The sequence below is a fragment of the Vanessa cardui genome, chromosome 29 (genome assembly GCF_905220365.1).
Source record: "Vanessa cardui chromosome 29, ilVanCard2.1, whole genome shotgun sequence".
NCBI lineage: Eukaryota > Metazoa > Arthropoda > Insecta > Lepidoptera > Nymphalidae > Vanessa > Vanessa cardui.
In genome coordinates, this window is record NC_061151.1 from 4,354,427 (window position 1) to 4,374,595 (window position 20,169).

The 20,169-nt window shown below is 33.4% G+C and overlaps 1 protein-coding gene across 2 annotated transcripts in view; it reads left to right on the forward strand.

Moving 5' to 3' along the window:
* Positions 1–385: 385 nt before the first annotated feature.
* LOC124541924 overlaps positions 386–20,169 on the forward strand; it is a 255,761-nt gene continuing 235,977 nt past the window's right edge. For both annotated transcript variants that reach the window (XM_047119855.1, XM_047119856.1), the window contains exon 1: positions 386–975. The gene's annotated coding sequence lies outside the window, so the exon portion shown is untranslated. The remainder of the gene's footprint in view (positions 976–20,169) is intronic.

The window sequence follows — 20,169 nt, forward strand, 5'->3', positions numbered from 1 at the left end:
TTATATTATGCTGTTATTATTGTATAAAGTTCATTATTGCATAACAATGTAAATACCTCAAAATTTGCGCAAGCGTACTTTAAAGTTTATATTTGTTCGAAATCACATTGAAGAGGAAGAGACAAAACATCTCATGTTTAACGTGAGCAGACAAATAGTGCCTCTATTCGTTTCATAGTCGCTAACATTTAAGACTCTTTAAATCAGGCGCGTTATACGATCGAATAGTTTTTAAAATACAACAAAATGTAATTGAATTTGATTCTTACTGTAAATGCTATAAAGAATACATTAGTTTAATACATTTTGACGGCTCCTGTCGGTCGCCATTTTCCATAATGGCTACGAGTGCCGCGACATCTATAGCAAGTTTAGTGTCATCGCGGGCTCGCCAAGCGTTGGTCGTGCGTGTTATGAATTCGGTCATTGTTTGCAACCATTGTATTTAAAAAATGATACGAAAAATCGCTGTGTACAACAATAGTTTCAATACATTCACTAAATTATAGCCAATCAAAAGTGTCCCGGATTAATTATATTGTTTTACGTGCGGTTTCAAGCCGTTAGATAGTAAAATAATGAATTTCACACGCTGCGGCAGTCTTCTGTTTGAATAGTCGTGAACCTTGTGGAATCGATTTTTAGATGTTATTAATGAAATTACTTAGGTGCTTGTGGGTGATATTGTTGTAAAAACGAACCTGTTCCACTGGACTACCGTTACGTTGACTTTTCGACCGTAGCTGATCGTGGCGGGCTCAAAATCGATAAAGATAATAAAAAATGCATATTTTCCCCATGGTTTCATAAAGGTTCGGTTCGATACAGTGCCGGCACGAATATCGCGGGCGAATGCTGTCCATTCAAATAAATCCATCTGTTTCTGATAACTGCAGTGCGTTTTTGTTTCTAATATCGAAGTGATGTGATATAGAATCTTTGATTATTTTACAAAGGAAATCCGACGAAGGAAAGGTTAGTAAACAATAACATTATCTCACCTAGTTCAATTATAAACTATAATTTAGTGTTCTTTTTTTAAATACTCTATTAATTCACTTCTAATTAGTAAGTTAAACCCGATAATTTAGTTAAAAAATATCGTATCACGATCGTTGAATAATTAAGCAATGCTCGACCTGCATACGAAGTCATAACAATTGCTATAATAAAAAAAAATGATGATACTACATTTACGATCGCGTGAATAAAATTTTATCAGTGTTAAGAATCTACAATTGTTTGATACATATAAAAGGCTAATACAGATAAAAAATGCTATAATGACAAATAGATAAGCTATCGTAGTTGACAAAAGAAGTGTATTATGACTTTTTTTTTCTGTGGCCAGGCATAGGAAAGCATTAGGTATAATTTAAATATGAAATCTTTATACCTATTTTAGTGAATTTGAAATTGAATATTTCTTCTCATTTCTAGGTTCCTACAATCTAGTCCTAGGAACCAGAACTGAAAACAAGTTTCTTACATATTGCATTACTTACATTCATAGGTACCCAGCCATCTGTAACTTTAAGGCATATAAATCAGCTTTTAAAACATTAAATGCCATATTATGTCATAATTTATAATATATTATTGAAATTTAATGACTAATAATTTGCTGGATTGAAATTAATTTAAAATAATATAAAATGCTCTGTAATTATACTTTTTTTTTAAAAATATTAAATTAATTCTATGATACCTTTGCCTGTTTGTTTGATGTTAATAGTTTTCTTTCTGAAATGTCCAGTGTAAAGCTTTATTAATAATAATCTACTTCACTAAATGCATTAATGAAATATGGTTTTTACAAATCGGACTATTAATTCTGAATATTGGCATGTTTTAGCCTTTTCGGTTCTATGAGTTTACTATCTTTAAATATAATGTTAAATCTTTGGAGTAGTTGATTTATCTAATAATCATCATGTTTTATAATCTGTTAAAGTTTGGTTTGCTTTGTTTTTTTTTTTTTCTTAATATAATATCTTCATTTTAAAAAAATAGGAATATTTATTTGACCCGTATGTATGTATGTCAGCGTGTTTGTGAGTTTTCATTATTTCTTATAGCAATTATAGTCAATATGCAGATATAATAGTACTTTTAAAACATATACTTTTTTTAATACATTATTCTTTGTATTATTTTCAGAATTTATAAATGATATGAATACAGATAAAAAAGTAAATTGATCTATATTAATCAGTAATGATTATCTTGTACAGATGTTCTAAATAATCATAATATTAAAAAAAAACTTTAAAGAACCGTTTTTCTCAAGCAATGGTTGATATCTCTATATATGAGTCAGATTGAATATATAAAATAATCGTAATAAGCCTTCACTACGGACGTAGAGTTTGACAACGAGGGTTGTTGAAATTTTTAACAATGCAAAGCCAGTTCAACATTATCAGGTACTAGAAGGCAATACTGGAAAATATGATATTCCGTAACTACAATGTAAAACATGGAAATAATAAAAATGCTATGATTGCAACTTATTTTAGTATTATCGTCATCGTTAATACTTTATCACTGTATGTTAAATAATGTAGTATAGGATTAGACCTTTGTGTACTTAAGACCTTCTTATGTTTTGTGTAAGCTTTTTTATGCTTATATTTTAACATGTTAAGTAATTAGATGTATGATTTTCTAACTAAAAAAAAAATGTCTTTTGGTTCGTTGGCTTACGATGAATTGAAATGGAATTGTGTTGTGTTAGAGCAATACAATGCTGAAATTATTAAAATTAGAAAGAGCATCGTTAATGGTTTATAAGCAGAAACATTATAGTAATGCCCGTAAATTTTCCACTGCTGGGCTAAGGCCTCCTCTGCCTTTAAGGTGGAGATTTGGAACATATTCTACCACGCTGTTCCGACACGGGTTGGTGGAATGCACATGGTAGAATTTCAATGAAATTAGACACATGTAGGTTTCCTCACAATGATTTCCCAGAAATGAATGAATTCCCAGAAACATTATACCAAAACTTATATAAGAGTTACAATATAATTGATAGCAATATGATAAGTTAGTTCTGCAGTTTTCTTTCTTGAATATTGTTTTTTTTTTAATCTTAATATTTGTTTGTAGTTTTATAATCTCTATGGCATTGAAGTTATCAAGATATATAAGCTCTTGGATCATGTGCGTAAACAAATGTACATTGTGAATGATAATTAATTATTTATTATTTATTAATAATAAAATCTTAATATGTCATGTTAATTAAATTTATAACAGCTATTTCATTAGATTTACATCATGTTATGTTTAAGGTGATACCATTACAAATAAATAATTATATTTATTTGTAATGGTATCACCTTTTATTTATAATAATGTAAATATTATTTGATTCATTCATTCAATCATCAATCTTTATGAGGCTGATATTGTCATAGTTAGTAATGATACATAAATCATAATTATGTTATAAATTAGTTTACAAAAAATAAGCTAATTTCTATGGCAGTCTGCTTAAATTAAAAAAAGATAAGGTCTGTATTTTTTGTTTTTTTTTTGAACATGTCTATGCTGCAATATTATAGCAACAGATTATAAATAATGAAAGCATTCATAAGACTTTTGAGTAAATGCAATAATTATTACTTTAATTATATAGAATAAAATGTAGTTCAAACATTAATTCAGTTGACATTTCAAAAAATACTTCTATAGGAAAATGTTTATTAAAGAGTTGAGTTCTTAAGTTCTAGGCTGTTCTATTAAGAGTCGAGTTGGTTGGATGAATGAGTATTAAAGTCTTGAATACAAAGAAATTTCAAACTTTATTATATGATATAGTCCATCGCTGGCTATGTAGGAAGAAAATATGTGTCAGACGAAATTTCGAATATCTAACATGCAGTGAAGTTGCGTTGTGGATTTAGCTCCAAATCTTCACAAATAATGTTGACTATTATATATATGTTTTATAAATTATTTAATATATCGTAGTCCAATATTGAGTACAGTAACTGTACACCAGTTTTCGTTAATTAATATAAGTATTTTGTAAAAAAATGTGTCCTGTGTGGTTTCCCACAATACTACTCCATTCTTATGTAGCGTATTTAGTCTGTCTGTTTGTTCCGACTAATCTCTGGAACGGTCGAACCGATTTTCATGGGATTTTCAGAGACAAACATTTGATGTAATTAAGGAGTAACTTAGTATATTTTTTGTTAAATTCAAATGCTCCTTAAATTGCGGGTTTATAATTTCTCAATACAAGACATTCTATAAATCGCACCAACAGATTCTAGGATTTATGCGTTCAAATAAACCTCTCTTGTTGATTATTATAAGTAGTTATTTGTTAGTTATTATAAGTGGGTACGCGTTAAACATTCTGATCCAACTCCGTAGGTCGTGCCGTGATGTCATTGGTATATAATAACCTTTCTCAGCAGAAAAGTCTAACGCATTTAAGAATTATGTTTTACGAGGTCACTGAAAGCGTCGTCTCTAGACAATCATTCCATCTCTCTCTCTTATTTTCTATCTCTTTCTATTTTTTTTTAATAAAAAGATACATAAATGTATTTCTGGTATTGTTTCGGTTCTCGCGGGATTTTATCGTCATTTTTATTTATTGTCATGTAATGTTATTTAGCATAGTTAATTTATTTCATTGTATGTTATGTAATACATAATATATATGTAGCTAAAGCAACCTCGTTATAGCCGGGTGTTCCCCGACTTGGCTAGGTTTATTGTTTTTTAATTTTTTTTATGGTATAGGTTGACGGACGAGCATATGGGCCACCTGATTGTGATCTAGTGGTCACCATCACCCATAGACAATGACGCTGTAAGAAATATTAACTGTTCCTTTCATCGTCAATGCGCCACCAACCTTGGGAACTAAGATGTTACGTCCCTTGTGCCTGTAGTTACACTGGCTCACTCACCCTTCAAACCGGAATACAACAGTACTGAGTACCGTTATTTGGCGGTAGAATATATTATATAATATTCTCGAAATATTACACATTGATTAATCATGAAATCTCATAGGCTATGATACCTACAAACTTGAAATTTGGCAGTTATGTTCCTTATGGGGCGTAGACGTCCAATAATAACAGATTTTACGAAATTCCACACCCTGAGGGAATAACTTTCTGTTAACGTCTGTGGGAAATTTTTGTTTTATAAATACCGCGCGGGTAAAGACGCAGGTACATCTAGTGTCAGTATAGATGAGCTTATTAATTTTTCTTCCATTATTAAGTCCTTGAGCATGGATGTGGACGGATATAGAGGTAGAGGACGACCAAGGAAACGATGGATGGTTTGTGTGAAAGACGATATGGTTAGAAAGAATGTTACTTGTGAGATGACGTCCGACAGAGAAGTATGGACGGAGAATACATGCTGCGCCGACCCCAAATAAAATTGGGATAAGGACAGGAGGATGATATATTAAATCCTTTGATAACGGATTGTGATGATAAGTTCTGCTAATTAGGTCACGGAAACTTCGTTATTGCTAACAGAACAAACAACACCTTATTATCATGTGTATTTGAACCTTCATAAAAACTTGACCTGTAATTTATGCGCGGGTCACAATTGCGTCTGAATTTTAAACTGATTGGCCCGTTGATATCACAGCGGCGCTTAGACCTTTTCTCTTTTGATGTGGTAGAGTTTGTTTATGTCGGTTTTTAGGATGAGTCAGTGTAACTACAGGTATTAGGGTTGTGATAACTTAGTTTCTAAGGTTGGTGGCATAAGTAATGAAAAAAATGAAGTAAGGCTTTGGTGTTAAGGAAATCTAGAGCGGTTATGGCCTATTTGATCGACTTTTCTATTTAATAAATAAGAGCACGATCAGAGTCAAAGGTATTTATTCAATATAGAAGTGTTTACACGGGCTTTTTGATAGTCAAATTTTATCACCGGTTTACAAATTAAGACCTCGGACCTCAGAAAAACCGGCAAATGAAACTCAGCGGTATATACATGTATATATTTTTTCAATTTAATGTTACTTGTATAATAATAATAAACATATTTTCGTTATTTGAAACAATCTGGAAACGATCATCTCATTCCCAAGGTGTGCAGTCAACTAATGAAATAACAATTCCTCAGTGCCAAGGACGAAATGAATTATAAACAGTATTTAAGGACCCGCAAAATCAGTGGTGCTTGCCTGGGTTTGAATCCGTTTAAACTAGTTCAATCCGAATTTAAATTATTGTATCTAATATTGTCTAAATCCGGGAAGCGTCCTGCCTCCGTTTAATATTTATGGTTTTAACTTTTTCACGTAAAGCATTAATTAATTTCTTGCCATTACAGTACCTTTCAGAAGAAACTCATGATCGTATTTTGTCAAGCAAAATTTGTCTCCAAAAAAATTTTGAATTAAAGTAATTGAAGCTTATTCCATCCTGAAGTTTAAATATTGATGAATTAATTTTTGACTGTCAAACCCACGAACAAACTAGTATACTAGTATAGATATTCAGTATAGAAACATTTACAAAGTCAAAATATACTTCCGGTTCGGTATACGATTACTTTGACCTGAGGAGAGTAGGAGAAGGATTATTATGAGGCCAGTTGTTTTGCTATGATATATATTTTTTATTATTATATTGTAATTGTTTGTAATATTTTATACCTTCTATACATATATAGTGTATAGCTATTTAGAAACAATACAGTACCTATATCTTCTGTTTTTCATACGATTTTCATTTATTTTATTTTTGGGTAAGTAATTTTTTTTTACTGATGATCTTGAGAGTTATAATTGAAAGTAATTGGAACTGTATTAAAAAAAAATATCGAACTAAACAAAACAATAAATATTCTCTTCAACAATAACGATTGTGGTCGAATATCGACCAATGGGCGGTCAATAGTAATAAAAGGATGAAGCCGGGAGGCGATCGTTTCATACCCAACATGTACTATCAACTATGAACCCTCTAATTATATAATGCGTTTTGATACTGATTGACTTGAAATTATGCGTAGACTCTTGATTTTCGAACATTATCTAGATTTTTTTTTAATCTGGTTTTGTTAGTGATTTTATAAGGCTTGCGGATTATGCCACGTTTTCAAGGTGATTCCATTAATGGTCGTGCTCTAAAACATTCTCTATATAAAGGCATTCGTATCAAGATTGGAGAGTACCGTAACCAACTGGCTTAGTGGTAGGTACACGAGAATATAAGTTGTTGTTGGTTCAAACTCGTGAGATATAAATAAATAAATAAATAAATAAATAATAATAAATATGAGACAACATCACATACATTACTCTGATCCCAATGTAAGCAGCTGAAGCACTTGTGTTATGGAAATCAGTAGTAACGACGGTACCACAAACACCCAGACCCAAGACAACATAGAAAACTAATGGTAATCTACATCGACTCGGCCGGGAATCGAACCCGGGACGTCAGAGTGGCGTACCCATGAAAACCGGTGTACACACCACTCGACCGTGGAGGTCGTCAAATCTTATCTTTAGAACTTTTCTTTTTTAAGCCGTTTATGTCTATAATATGCTAGTTTATTTTTCCAATGTGTTATGTATTTTTGAACACTTAGAATGCTTGGATACCATTGGCGAGATGACTGTAACCATATTTATGGCGGTTTGACTGAAACGATCTATATGACATTTTAAACGTGTCGACCTTTTGAGCGAGTATATTGTTGACAACAATAAGGAAACTTTGTTTGTACCGATATTATTGACTTTTTGGTTTTTTTTTTACGGTATAGGTTGGCGGACGAGCATATGGGCCACCTGATGGTTAGTGGTCAACATCACCCATAGACAATGACGATGTAAGAAATATTAACTATTCCTTACATCGTCAATGTGCCACCAACCTTGGGAACTAAGATGTTATGTCCCTTGTACCTGTAGTTACACTGTCTCACTCACCCTCAAACCGGAACACAACAATACTGAGTACTTATATTTGGCGGTAGAATAACTGATGAGTGGGTGGTACCTACCCAGAGGGACTTGCACAAAGCCCTACCACCAAGTAAAGGTTGCCTCTATTTATTTGAATATCCTGAGTGTCTCTAATAATTTGACGCTGACTGTACATACGATAACAGCCTCTAAATATCAGATTGCTGGACTAAGGCCTCTTCATTTGAGGAGCTACCACCACCACACTGGTTCAGCATGTGGCATAATATCATTATAATTAGACACATGCAGGTTTCACTTAGGAATTAAGTAGTGCTTGCTCAAGTATAAACCCGCAATCATCGTTTAAAATACAATCGTTCCAAGTACAGTCGGGATAAGAAAAGGTTCGTCACCTTAAGATCTATTTTCGTGTGCTCAGTGTGAGCGATAATCTGCTTTACCGATCGAGAATGACATGTTGCGTCGCAATGATTCGATGTTTAGATTTAAAAGGTACTAAGAGCTTCAACAACAACAACAACAGCCTGTAAATTACTATAAACACTGCTGGGCTAAAGGCTCCGTTTGAGGAGAAGGTTTGGAACATATTCCAACACGCGGTTACAATGCGGGTTGGTGGAATGCACATGTGGCTGAATTTCTATGAAATTTGTCACGATGTTTCCCCACAATGTTTTCCTTCACCGCTGAGCACGAGATGAATTATAAAGACAAATTAAGCACATGAATCAGCGGTGCTTGCCTGGGTTTGAACCCGCAATCATCGGTTAAGATGCACGCGTTCTAACTACTGGGCCATCTCGACTAAGAGCTTAAGACTTGATAAAGGAATGAATTTGAAAACTGACGAAGGTTTTCTTACTCTGACCGTACATACAAACAATCTTAAAGTAACCGTTCCCCTTTTCTCGAGTAAAAAGTTATTATAATAATACGCAAACAAAGGCGACTTTCTAACATGCATGTGAAACGGGCTAAGGGCCTTTTTATCTCGCCGCGGAAATAACTCACGACTAAGGCTGTTACGCACTGTAAGACTGGTGACAGTGAATATGTATCACGACATTGATCGTCAGTTTAAACTGTTCTAAGTGAAGTTGTATTAACACGATGTTAGTTGTATTTGAAACTTTTTTATTGGTGGAAAGACATTTTTATCAAAATAATGACACTATGTTATATTAGATGCGAATGACAGATAAATATGTATGTATGGAAGATTATCCAAGGGTAGTTAACTATCAAGAATTTATTATATTATTATAACTTACGTGTGTAAGTACGTATGCGTTTTCAGTTTTAGAAGCATACTTTATGATATGTGTTAGTTACTATATGAACGACATTATTTTAAATCTTTGCTGCTAATATATCTGTTCTAGTATTATGACTGTTCATATATCTTAAGTAGGGTTGTTGAGGAAGTGATTATGAGGAAGAGGAGGAGGAAGAGGAATTGTTACTCGCAAATTTAGAGGATGCGGATGAGGATGAGGATATTTTTCGAGAATGAGGATGCGGATGAGGAAGCGGTAGAGAAAGCGGATTAGAAAGATAGGATATTATAAATACTAGCGGACCCAACCGAAAAGCCGTTGTCCTGTCTGTACATAACATACATACACTAAAATTAATTAAACTATTCTTAAAACACACTATAAAGAATTATCAAATACGGTCCAGCAGTTATGAAGGAGTTCAATAACATACACAACACAAACACATAAAAAAGATGAGTGAATAATACAATTTATTTTAGCAATTCAAATGATATTATAGTATATAATAAGAATGCAGTCTTTATTTCTTTATTAATTACTTAAGTCGAAAATTTTATTATACAAAATAAAGGAATTGAGTACTTATAAATAATCAGAATTGATTATAGGGATATTTTTCATAAAAATTAATTTGGACGCTGTTTCCCCTGACAACCGGTTTCTTAGCTCATCATATGTATACTAATCCAGCATTGCTAAAAAGTCGTTTACTGGACATACTTGATGGAGGGAGAAGAAAGGTATTGCCGTACAGCTCCATAAAGCTCCCAAATATTTCGGATCATTTTTCCACCATAGAAGACTGTGTTCATGAATATTAATTAAATTAAAAGTTGTAACTGTAGTACCACCACCAGATTCCTCATAAACTGCTCTTAAATTTTGAGGAAGCGATAGCGGAAGAGGAATTTTAATTTTTATTTATGAGGATGCGGTGTCGGTTGAGGAACCCAAAATATTGTGGAACTTTCGCATTATGAGGAAGAGGAAGAGGAATCCTCAGCAACCCTAATCTTAAGTGGTACTTAACAAGACAGACAAGTATATACACATAGACACATAGCAATTGAATGTACCAATTTTGTTTCATATTAACAAGACTTTGTTTCTTATCAAATGTTACAAAAAAAAATTAACGACAAAAAAATCGCATTGTGTGACTTTAGCCTTAGATGCTACGATGACCTTTGACACTACACCTACACAGTCTTTGAATCCTCTCCGTTATCTTAATCTTCTGCTTATGTTATTAACATGTTTCTCGTTTCATAATATTGTGTTTTTCAAAACATACGGAAATTACATTTTTTTTCGATGTAATGTACTACAAACGTTGTTATAAAGGGGGCTTATAGCATATAGTATGTAGTATATTACACGAAGTATGACTAGATTATATTTGCGGATTATGGGATTCGTCATGTTAGCCTCTTTATAAATGTATTTATATTTGTTTATAAGTAATGTAATCATTAAAATAATTATGACTATTTTTTTAAACAATATAAATGAAAATTAGAGGATAAATAAATCTTACTATGTCAGTACATATAAAAACAAGATAAAATATCAGTCGAAACAAAAACATTCATTTCAATTATATTAGTAGGAAAATAAGAAAGACGAGGCTGTATGGCGCAATACCTTTGCTTTATTTCCAGGAGGAAGAAAAAAAACAAAACAAAATAAAAGTCGGACGTAAGATACACTGCATACAGAAATGTTCTATAAATATAATCTGTGAAAGGTATAAGCTGCTACTAGGAATGCATTAAAATATCGGATTGCATTGAAACATTCTAAATTTGAATTTTTAAAATGCATTCTCGTATTCGCGCCAAATTAAAATCCTTTTAACGGCGTCCGCACTACGTGGAAATAATTTGTAATGTTTTTTTTTTTTTAATAATTGATGTTAATTATTTATTTTATACTGGGAGCTTTTTGGAACTTCGTTTGGAAGGTATCACCCATTCTTTAAATGTTCTACCATCTAACAGTAGTACTTAGTACTTTTGCGTTGAAGGGTGACACAGCCGGGGTAACTACGAATACAAGGGACCACTAAATACCATTTAAAAAAAAAGATAATTGTCTTGGGACACCTGGTTGGGACGAAGTTGTTTTTCCGATATATATACTAGTAGTTTTTGCACGCGGCTTCGCGTTTTAGGGGATGGTTGTCACGCAAAAAAGGAACCTATGTCCTTCCTTGTAGTTTAAGCTTGCTTCACAACAAATAATTGCCAATAAATGCACATACAAGTAAAATAAAGTAAAGTAACAGCCTGTACATTTCCCACTGCTGAGATAAGGCCTCCTCTTCCATTAAGGAGAGGGTTTGGAACATAATCCACCACGCTGTTCCAATGCGGGTTAGTGGAATGCACATGTGGCAGAATTTCGATGAAATTAGACACATGTAGGTTTCCTCACGATGTTTTCCTTCGCCGCCGAGCAGGAGATGAATTATAAACACAAATTAAGCACACACATGGTGCTTGCCTGGGTTTGAACTCGCAATCATCGGTTAAGACGTTACTCAAAAATATAACAACAATTTTGAAAGATAATTCCTTGTTACGGTACACCAGTTTAGACTTATTTTCGGTATGTAAATAGGCACAGTCGATAGCAAGGAAACTAGTTCTGAAACGAACGTACTTCAGAGTTAAGACGAATGCAATTAGTCGAGTTTCGTCTGTTACTGGTACAGACCACAAACAGGACCGGTACGATAACGATACTTCTAACATATTCTTTAAACTAGGTTAAGGGCTGAACATACTATACCATAACTGAAGCGTGATGGCCCAGTAGTTAGAACGCGTGCACGATTGCTGGTTCGAAGTCATATTCATGTGCTTAATTTGTGTTTATAATTCATCTCGTGCTCGGCGGTGAAGGAAAACATCGCGAGGTAACCTGCGTGTGTCTAATTTCATAGAAATTCTGCTACACATGTATTTCACCAACCCGCATTGGAACGGCGTGGTGGAATTTGTTACAAACCTTTTCCTCAAAGGGAGAGGATACCTTAGCCCAGCTGTGGGAAATTTACAGGCTGTTGTTGTTGTACTTATTGATATTTTTTATTTATAATAAACTAGCTCTCGCCCGTGGCTTCGCTCGCGATTTAGGGGTTGGCTGTCATATGTTAGGCTAAATAAGTAGCCTATATCCCTTCTCGGAGCTCAAGTTTGCTTCATAATAAATTCCATCAAATTCGGTTCAGCGGTTTGGTAGTGAAAAGCGATAGACAGACAGATACACTTACTTTCACATTTATAATATTATTATAGACGTATAGTTTAGTGGGTTTAGTAAGTTTACTTGGTGGTAGAGCTTCGTGCAAGCCCGTCTGGGTAGGTAACACTCACTCATCAGTTATTCTACCGCCAAATAGCAGTACTCAGTATTGTTGTGTTTCGGTTTGAAGGGTGAGTGAGCCAGTGTGACTACAGGCACAAGGGACATAACATCTAAGTTCCCAGGTTGGTGGCACATTGACGATGTAAGGAATAGTTAATATTTCTTACAGCATCATTCATTGTCTATGGGTGATGGTGACCACTTACGATCAGGTGGCCCATATACTAGTCCGCCAACCTATACCATAAAAAAAAATAGATCAATTCCAAAGGGGAAGAAATATTCGTGTGATGTTTATTTATTAAATTTAAGTAGTCGTTGATCGAAAATAAAACCTTTTCCTCAAAAGATTTAATTCGGCTAAAGGATGATCTAAATGGGGTTTAATCTTGATCCAAACGAACTGATTAAAGGATATTTAAGAAGGTATTTTTATGTTCTTATTTCGAATTCTTGGAATTGTTTTTTTTTTTGTTTTTTGATTGACTTTGATTCTTGGATGAAAGGATAGGGCCTTTCATTTGAGATTAGTAAAATAAAATTTAGTGAATATTTTGTCATGTTAAATTTTGATTTATTTAATTTATTATTATTGTCGCCCAAGGTTTCGTTTTAGGGGATGGATTGATAGGTGGTATGGATAAAAGCTTCCTGTCTCATTCCATCAAATTTGATTCAGTTGATGAGTTGAGGCTGTCAAAGTTAAATATTAAGACAGAGTTACTTTTTATTGTATTTTCGTCTCAATAAAGAGAGCGATAATGATTTCTTATCTAGATTTTTTGAAGTGAGTTTTTACGATTTGTTATGATGCCTTTGATATCTGACTCCGCGACTGAACCAGTTTAGTGTTAACGCTGTTGAAGATTTAAGAATCATACTCAAATGATAAGTCATTTGATTCGCTAACGAAGGCGCTCCCCTCCACGTCAAATTATTATCGATTTGCATTAGTATGAGTGAGTGTTGCTTGTGCTTATAAGATGTCTTAGTGTGCGAGTTAAATAGAGTATGTATAAAAAAATGTATTGCATTATATACTTATTAAGTTTCTTGGCGGTTCTTCTCGGTAGAACCCACTTTCCGAACCGATGGTAGATTCATTTAATATAGTTGTTAAATGATGATTCAAAAGTGTAAAAGCCTACTTGAATTAAGTACCTACCTAAGTATTTGATTTCGTTTTATTTTAAATATGATTATTTAAACTGGAGGGACGCCATTTTGCGATTATTTTGTGTTACAATCTATATGTTCGTGGGAAAAACGTCTTGTACTTAATTTCAATTTCATCGTCGAAACGAAATAGAGATATCATAATTGTTTGTATTGTCATATTATTGAATGTGTATTTATGTAATTAACCCGTTAACCTATAAAGGATAACATACGCTCGTTTCCCACGTAATATATTCGATGATATAATTATATACTTGTAACTCTTTTGGTTACTAATTGTACATATTTTTTTTCGAAAATGGTTCGTTTGTTTTAAATCGATTGATTATAATTAAAGCCTTCTCTTCTGCATGTACTATTAATTATTTTAATAACAGCCTGTAAATTCCCACTGCTGGGCTAAAAGCCTCCTCTCCCTTTGAGGAGAAGGTTTTTTATTGATGTATTATAAATGTAATGTGCTTGCCTGGGTTTCAACTCCCAATCATCGGTTAAGATACACGCGTTCTAACCACTGGGCCATCTCGACTGATTAATTATTTTAGTAAATTTATATTATTTGGAAACGCTTTTTTTTGGATCGTCATCATACATTGATCATGATATTTAATGTTTTCATCAGTTTGGAAATTAGATTATGCCGAGATTAACCGTCAAGATAGTCAGTAGTTACTTTTTCCTTACTTTTAATGTAAAATACAATTACAAATGTATTTAATATATCCTGCTTCTAGTATTAGTTCCACGCTTTATTATCGTTTATATAGGGCTGTATTGAATAATATGCCTCATTTATCAATGTTTATTTCGACTTATCATTTAAGCTTTTTTTATAGGCCAAATAATATATAATGTCTTTTACATTATTTTGTATATTTATGGATACAATTTTTTATTTTTATTTATACGTGACTAAGACTAGGTACATTAATATATAGCTTAGCTCTTTATTAAGTGATTCAGCGCAATGATTCAGTTTATATATTTATATAATGGTTAATTTGTCATCTGAACAAGTATTTAAATTTTCGTTTTTCCCACTTATATAACATTCTGTCCCCCATGGCTCCCAATAGTCAAAATTTTACGATAATGTATTCCTATTTCCATTGATTTTATTGTTAGTGATTTTATATCAGTTAAATAAAGATCTTGAATAAATTTAGAATATAGAGGTAACTTAACTATTTTTGTCTCTGTCTATTCTATGTTCCTACTTGTATGTTATATAGATATTTTTGTGTATTATTTGTAAGTGTAAAATATATAGTCGAATATATATATATAATGTATTCGGTAATTAAAATCAAAGATTTAACAGTAATATCAAGTGTCGTTTAAGCCAGTAACGGCTTAAGTACTCGACTCGACCCTGCGTTCATTCGAGAGGATAATTACAGTGAATCGGTCCAATCGACCCATTATCTGCGTTTAACTGCAACTTGCACTAACTGCCGGTTAAATTGCACGTGATAGTTGTACAACTTTCGTTGCCGATTGTAAATTCGTAACTACGATTTTCGGGTTAACTTGTTTTAAATGGCGTATTAAGTGTTTCGTACGTTTCGAATGGTATGTTTATTTTTTCTTTATCGCCAGTAAAAAAGTTTTTGACGTGTATGATATGACAGATAATGAAATCTTTTTTTTTAAATTTATTGTTACACTGTGCTCTCTAATAGATTATAAGACTCGGTACTGGTAGTTTGATAGATTAATAGCGACCGGCCCCGGTTTCTCACTGTTAAAAAGCTGATACTAAATACACTATAGAATTTGTTTATTTACAACATAACATTAGAATTTCTTCTATAATTTCCATGTTTTATATACAAAAACCTTCCTCTCGAAGGACTCGAGCTAATAAAAAAAACCGCATAAAAATCCGTTGCGTAATTTTAAAGATCTAAGCGTACATACATAGATGTAAGCAACTTTGTTTAATACTATGTAACAATAAATAATGATAATAAATAATCAATTATTATGATTCTTTGATCTCTTAGAATATAAATATATTTATAAATTAACTTAAAACATGACGTTGATGATTGGTATATACACAGAGGTCTTACCTCCTTGTTTCCAAAAAAGTATGTCCTTTCTCGGGCTCTAAACTATTTGTATAACAAATTTCATTTAAATTGGTCCAGTAGTTTTGGCGTGATAGCGAGACAAACAGACAGAGTTACTTTCAGATTTATAATATTAGTTTAATGGTATTTTAACTCTGATTCCGACATGAGAAGACATTCACATTGTGTCTATGTATACAAAGAGTCGTATGAAGACGAAAAGTTGTAATAATTAAGATGTAAATATATTTTTAACATTATATACACAAATGTGCTTTACATAAAGATAATTTAAAATAAGGTTTGCATGACATGTTCTAACCAAACACACGTATGTACCGTTGACAAGTGATATGGGTCGTTTTGTGCGGTACAAGTGTAAAACTTAAAACGATCGTTCGCTTCATCATCCCGTTTTTGTCCACTTTGCTGGACATTGTCTCCAAGTGCACTGTGGTCTTTCTACGGCTACTCGCATCCACCTCCTGTCTGCCGCCTTGCGTATATCGTCACTCCACCGTGCCCGAGGACGTCCTATACTACGTTTGCCGAGACGCGGTCTCCGCTCTAGAATCTCGCTTAGTTTTGTAATACTTGGTTCGAATCATTATCATTACATAGTATAAAACAATGTCGCTCGCCGCTGTCTGTCCCTATGTATGTTTAGATCTTTAAAATTACGCAACGGATTTTGAGGAACGTTTATATATACATATTCAGACCTCTCCGACCGTAAGACATCTCGTCAAAATTCGAAATTCGACCCCCACCACCTTGATGTCCGAAAATCCACTACAGCGTGATTTTTAAGACATTTTCTACCTCGCACAACCTCTCCGTGGAACCAGCTTTCGCAGGCGATTTTTCCGAACCGATAAGATTTGTGAACCTTCAAAAAATGAGCGTACTCCTTCCTTAAAGACCGGCAACGCACCTGCAAGCCCCCCGGTGTTGTAGATGTCCATGAGATGGTGATCGCTTTCCACCGTTTGCCCCCTATAATTAAAAAAAAACATATATGATAGATACATGGCCAATATAGTAAAGAAGTGCCGATAATTTTAGACGTTTGTAATGTGATGTCGTAAATAAACAAATTCTGTAGAATATGTAGTATGAGTATTGCGCCCGTACGACGACGGCGGGTAGTTTATTTAGAAGTCGATTCGTTCCGTCGTTTATAAGAAAGGGATTCCAAATGTTTTAAATATAATTAACTGGCTTGGCTAAAATTTTTAAGTTTTAATGCTTTTACCATTTTCTACTATACTTACTGTGTGTTTGTGTGATACCCTGATGATAAAGCCGTTGACAGTCTGGTAAATATCATTGTCATATATTTGACATAATATATAAATCTAGACTAGATTTAATATATTTGTAAAATATATAAAAGTGTTCGGAAGTACTTCAATAAAGTATTATAAAAACGCTACATCTTGTGAGCTATACCACAATGAAAACTAAAATATCATCAAAGGTACTTGAATCGCAGGAAATATTACACAGATATACGCCTCCGCATAATATGTGTTATTCATATGTTCTCAGAGTTTCAACATATAGAAATTGTGATGAAAAGACGTTTAATATAAAATCAATATTGATATATTGTTTATTCAAGTAGGCTTATACAAGCACTTTTATCGTCATGTTATACAGTATTGAATTGAATTTAAAAATATAAATATTGGACAACATCACATATATTACTCCGATCCCAATGTAAGTAGCTAAAGCACTTGTGTTAAGGAAAATCGGAAGTATCGACGGTACCACACAAAAACACAAGACAGCATAGAAAACTAATGAATTTATCATACATTGAAGTGGCCGGGAATCGAAACTGAGCAGTTACCCTTTTCGGCCAGTTTAATTAAAGATACATCATTATAATCTATGTTGACAATTTTATGGAAATCCTTTCATGGATTTGAATAAAAAAAGGATCTAAAAAGGTTCCTAGTCGGACCCCCGTACCTGTTGCTGTCCCAAGTCTCGTTAAAATCCATTTAGTGGTTTCACGTAATTTGTGCACGTTAAGGAAACAAAATATACCTTTTAACTTGTTTTTTCTGGTAAATCATTCGTTTAAATCGGCTCTGTTTGATTTCTGCTATTTAAAGACTAGATGATTGGTCCTTTTTCATTCGCCGGTCAGGTTTTCGTCCGTCCGTTTCGTTGTAATCTGAATAATGTATGTCGTTTTGTTTCTGAAGCGGTTGCAGTGAGACCTAGATTGCTTATCTTAATGACGTTATTAATATAACATCTGCTTTATTTAACGCGTGGTATATAAACAAGGGAATAGCATAATTCGTTTCATACACAAGTAGGTATTCGAGTTTTTAATTAATAGTTACGTTGTCCACGTACAACTCTGAAGGGTGCCAAATGCTTTTTCATATCTAGCATTGCTTGCAGTATATATATGATTTGATATTTAATTATTGATTCTATAATTATATACACAATGTCTTTTTCGACAAAAGATATTGCACGGTCTCTGCGTCAATCTACATCACTATTCCGTAGACTATCCATATGATTTTTCCATTTTCCCAGCGAGATTTCCCATAACCATGAAATATGTTCATTCAACTAAACTCTTAACAGATTTTTTTTTGATTTGGTCCAAATAAAAAGAACAAGGAGTTTTTGTGTGTATGTATGTAATTTTATAATTCTTATGTTTTTTTTTTTCGAACAAGGGATAGAAAAAATAGCGTGACTATAATATAAACAAAAAAAAAACGCGATCTCCTACGAATTGGGTCAAGCTCTAAGCACAATTGTCAACAACTAAATCTCCTTTGAAAATTCATCGCCTCCGGGTACATTCTCTCCGGCCTATAACAAACCTTTTATGTTCTTTATTAAGCTACAATGCTGAGTATGTTGTATGGACTAGCGGTGCCCACGGCTTCGTCCGTGGAAATCACCCTAGACCAAAAGAGGACATATGTCCATGCCGAAATTAAATACATGACTTTTGAATGAAGTGCTCTGTAATGGTGGAAGAATTATTAAAATCGGTTCTGTAGTTTCTGAGTTTATTGATCATAAATATTTTTAACCGACTTCAAAAAGGAGGAGGTTATCAATTCGTCTGTATTTTTTTTTTATGTTTGTTATCTCGTACTTTTCACTAGGTGGACCCAGATTTTGATATTTGATTTTGATAATTTTACCGGCTCCAAACATAACAATAACTACGTTATATAATAGTAAATCGACTTTTAAGTAGTCTAATATTTTTCATTTCATTTTACTTAGGGGGACTCTAAAAATATGTTGAATACACAATTTTTCTTACTTTTTAGCGCATATTAATTTGTTTAGTTTTAAAATAGTGTTTTGTTTGAAGTCGGTTTTTCTTTTTGTTAAAATTTTTTTTCATTTAATTTGCACATAGTATAAAATAAAATGGTTTCGAGTCTGTACGCTCATCATCATCATCAACACCATCCTCCTGCCCTTATCCCATATTATTTGGGGTCGGCGCAGCATGTCTTCTCCGTCCATACTTCTCTGTCAGACGTCATCTCACAAGTAACATTCTTTCAAACCATATCGTCTTTCACACAATCCATCCATCGTTTCCTTGGTCGTCCTCTACCTCTATATCCGTCCACATCCATGCTCAAGGCTTTTCTCACAATATGTTCCTCATTCCTCCGCATTAAATGCTCATACCATGATAGCCGCCTTCCACATAACTTCTCGCATATATCTTTTTAAATTACGCGACGGATTGTAATATGGTTTCTTTTTACTATTAATAGTGTGATATAGAGCAAGGTTTATATGTAAATAATCACTTTTAAAATTGCACTATGTATTTAGATAGAGTGATTCGGGAGGAAGGTTTTTGTGTATACTTTAAGAAGTTTCTAATGTGATGTCGTAACTAAACAAATTCTGTACTTAGTACGGGTCGGATCGCTAAAAAAAAAAGAAAGTAAAGTAACAGCCTGTAAATTCCCACTGCTGGGCTAAAGGCCTCCTCTCCCTTTGAGGAGAAGGTTTGGAACATATTCCACCACGCTGTTCCAATGCGGGTTGGTGGAATACACATGTGGCAGAATTTCTATGAAATTTGTCACATGCAGGTTTCCTCACGATGTTTTCCTTCACCGCTGAGCTCGAGATGAATTATAAAGACAAATTAAGCACATGAATCAGCGGTGCTCGCCTGGGTTTGAACCCGCAATCATCGGTTAAGATGCATGCGTTCTAACCACTGGGCCATCTCAGCTCTTGGATCGCTAGTTCATCATAAATTGTATGAATATTTAAAAATCGATGATAAGCAGTTTTA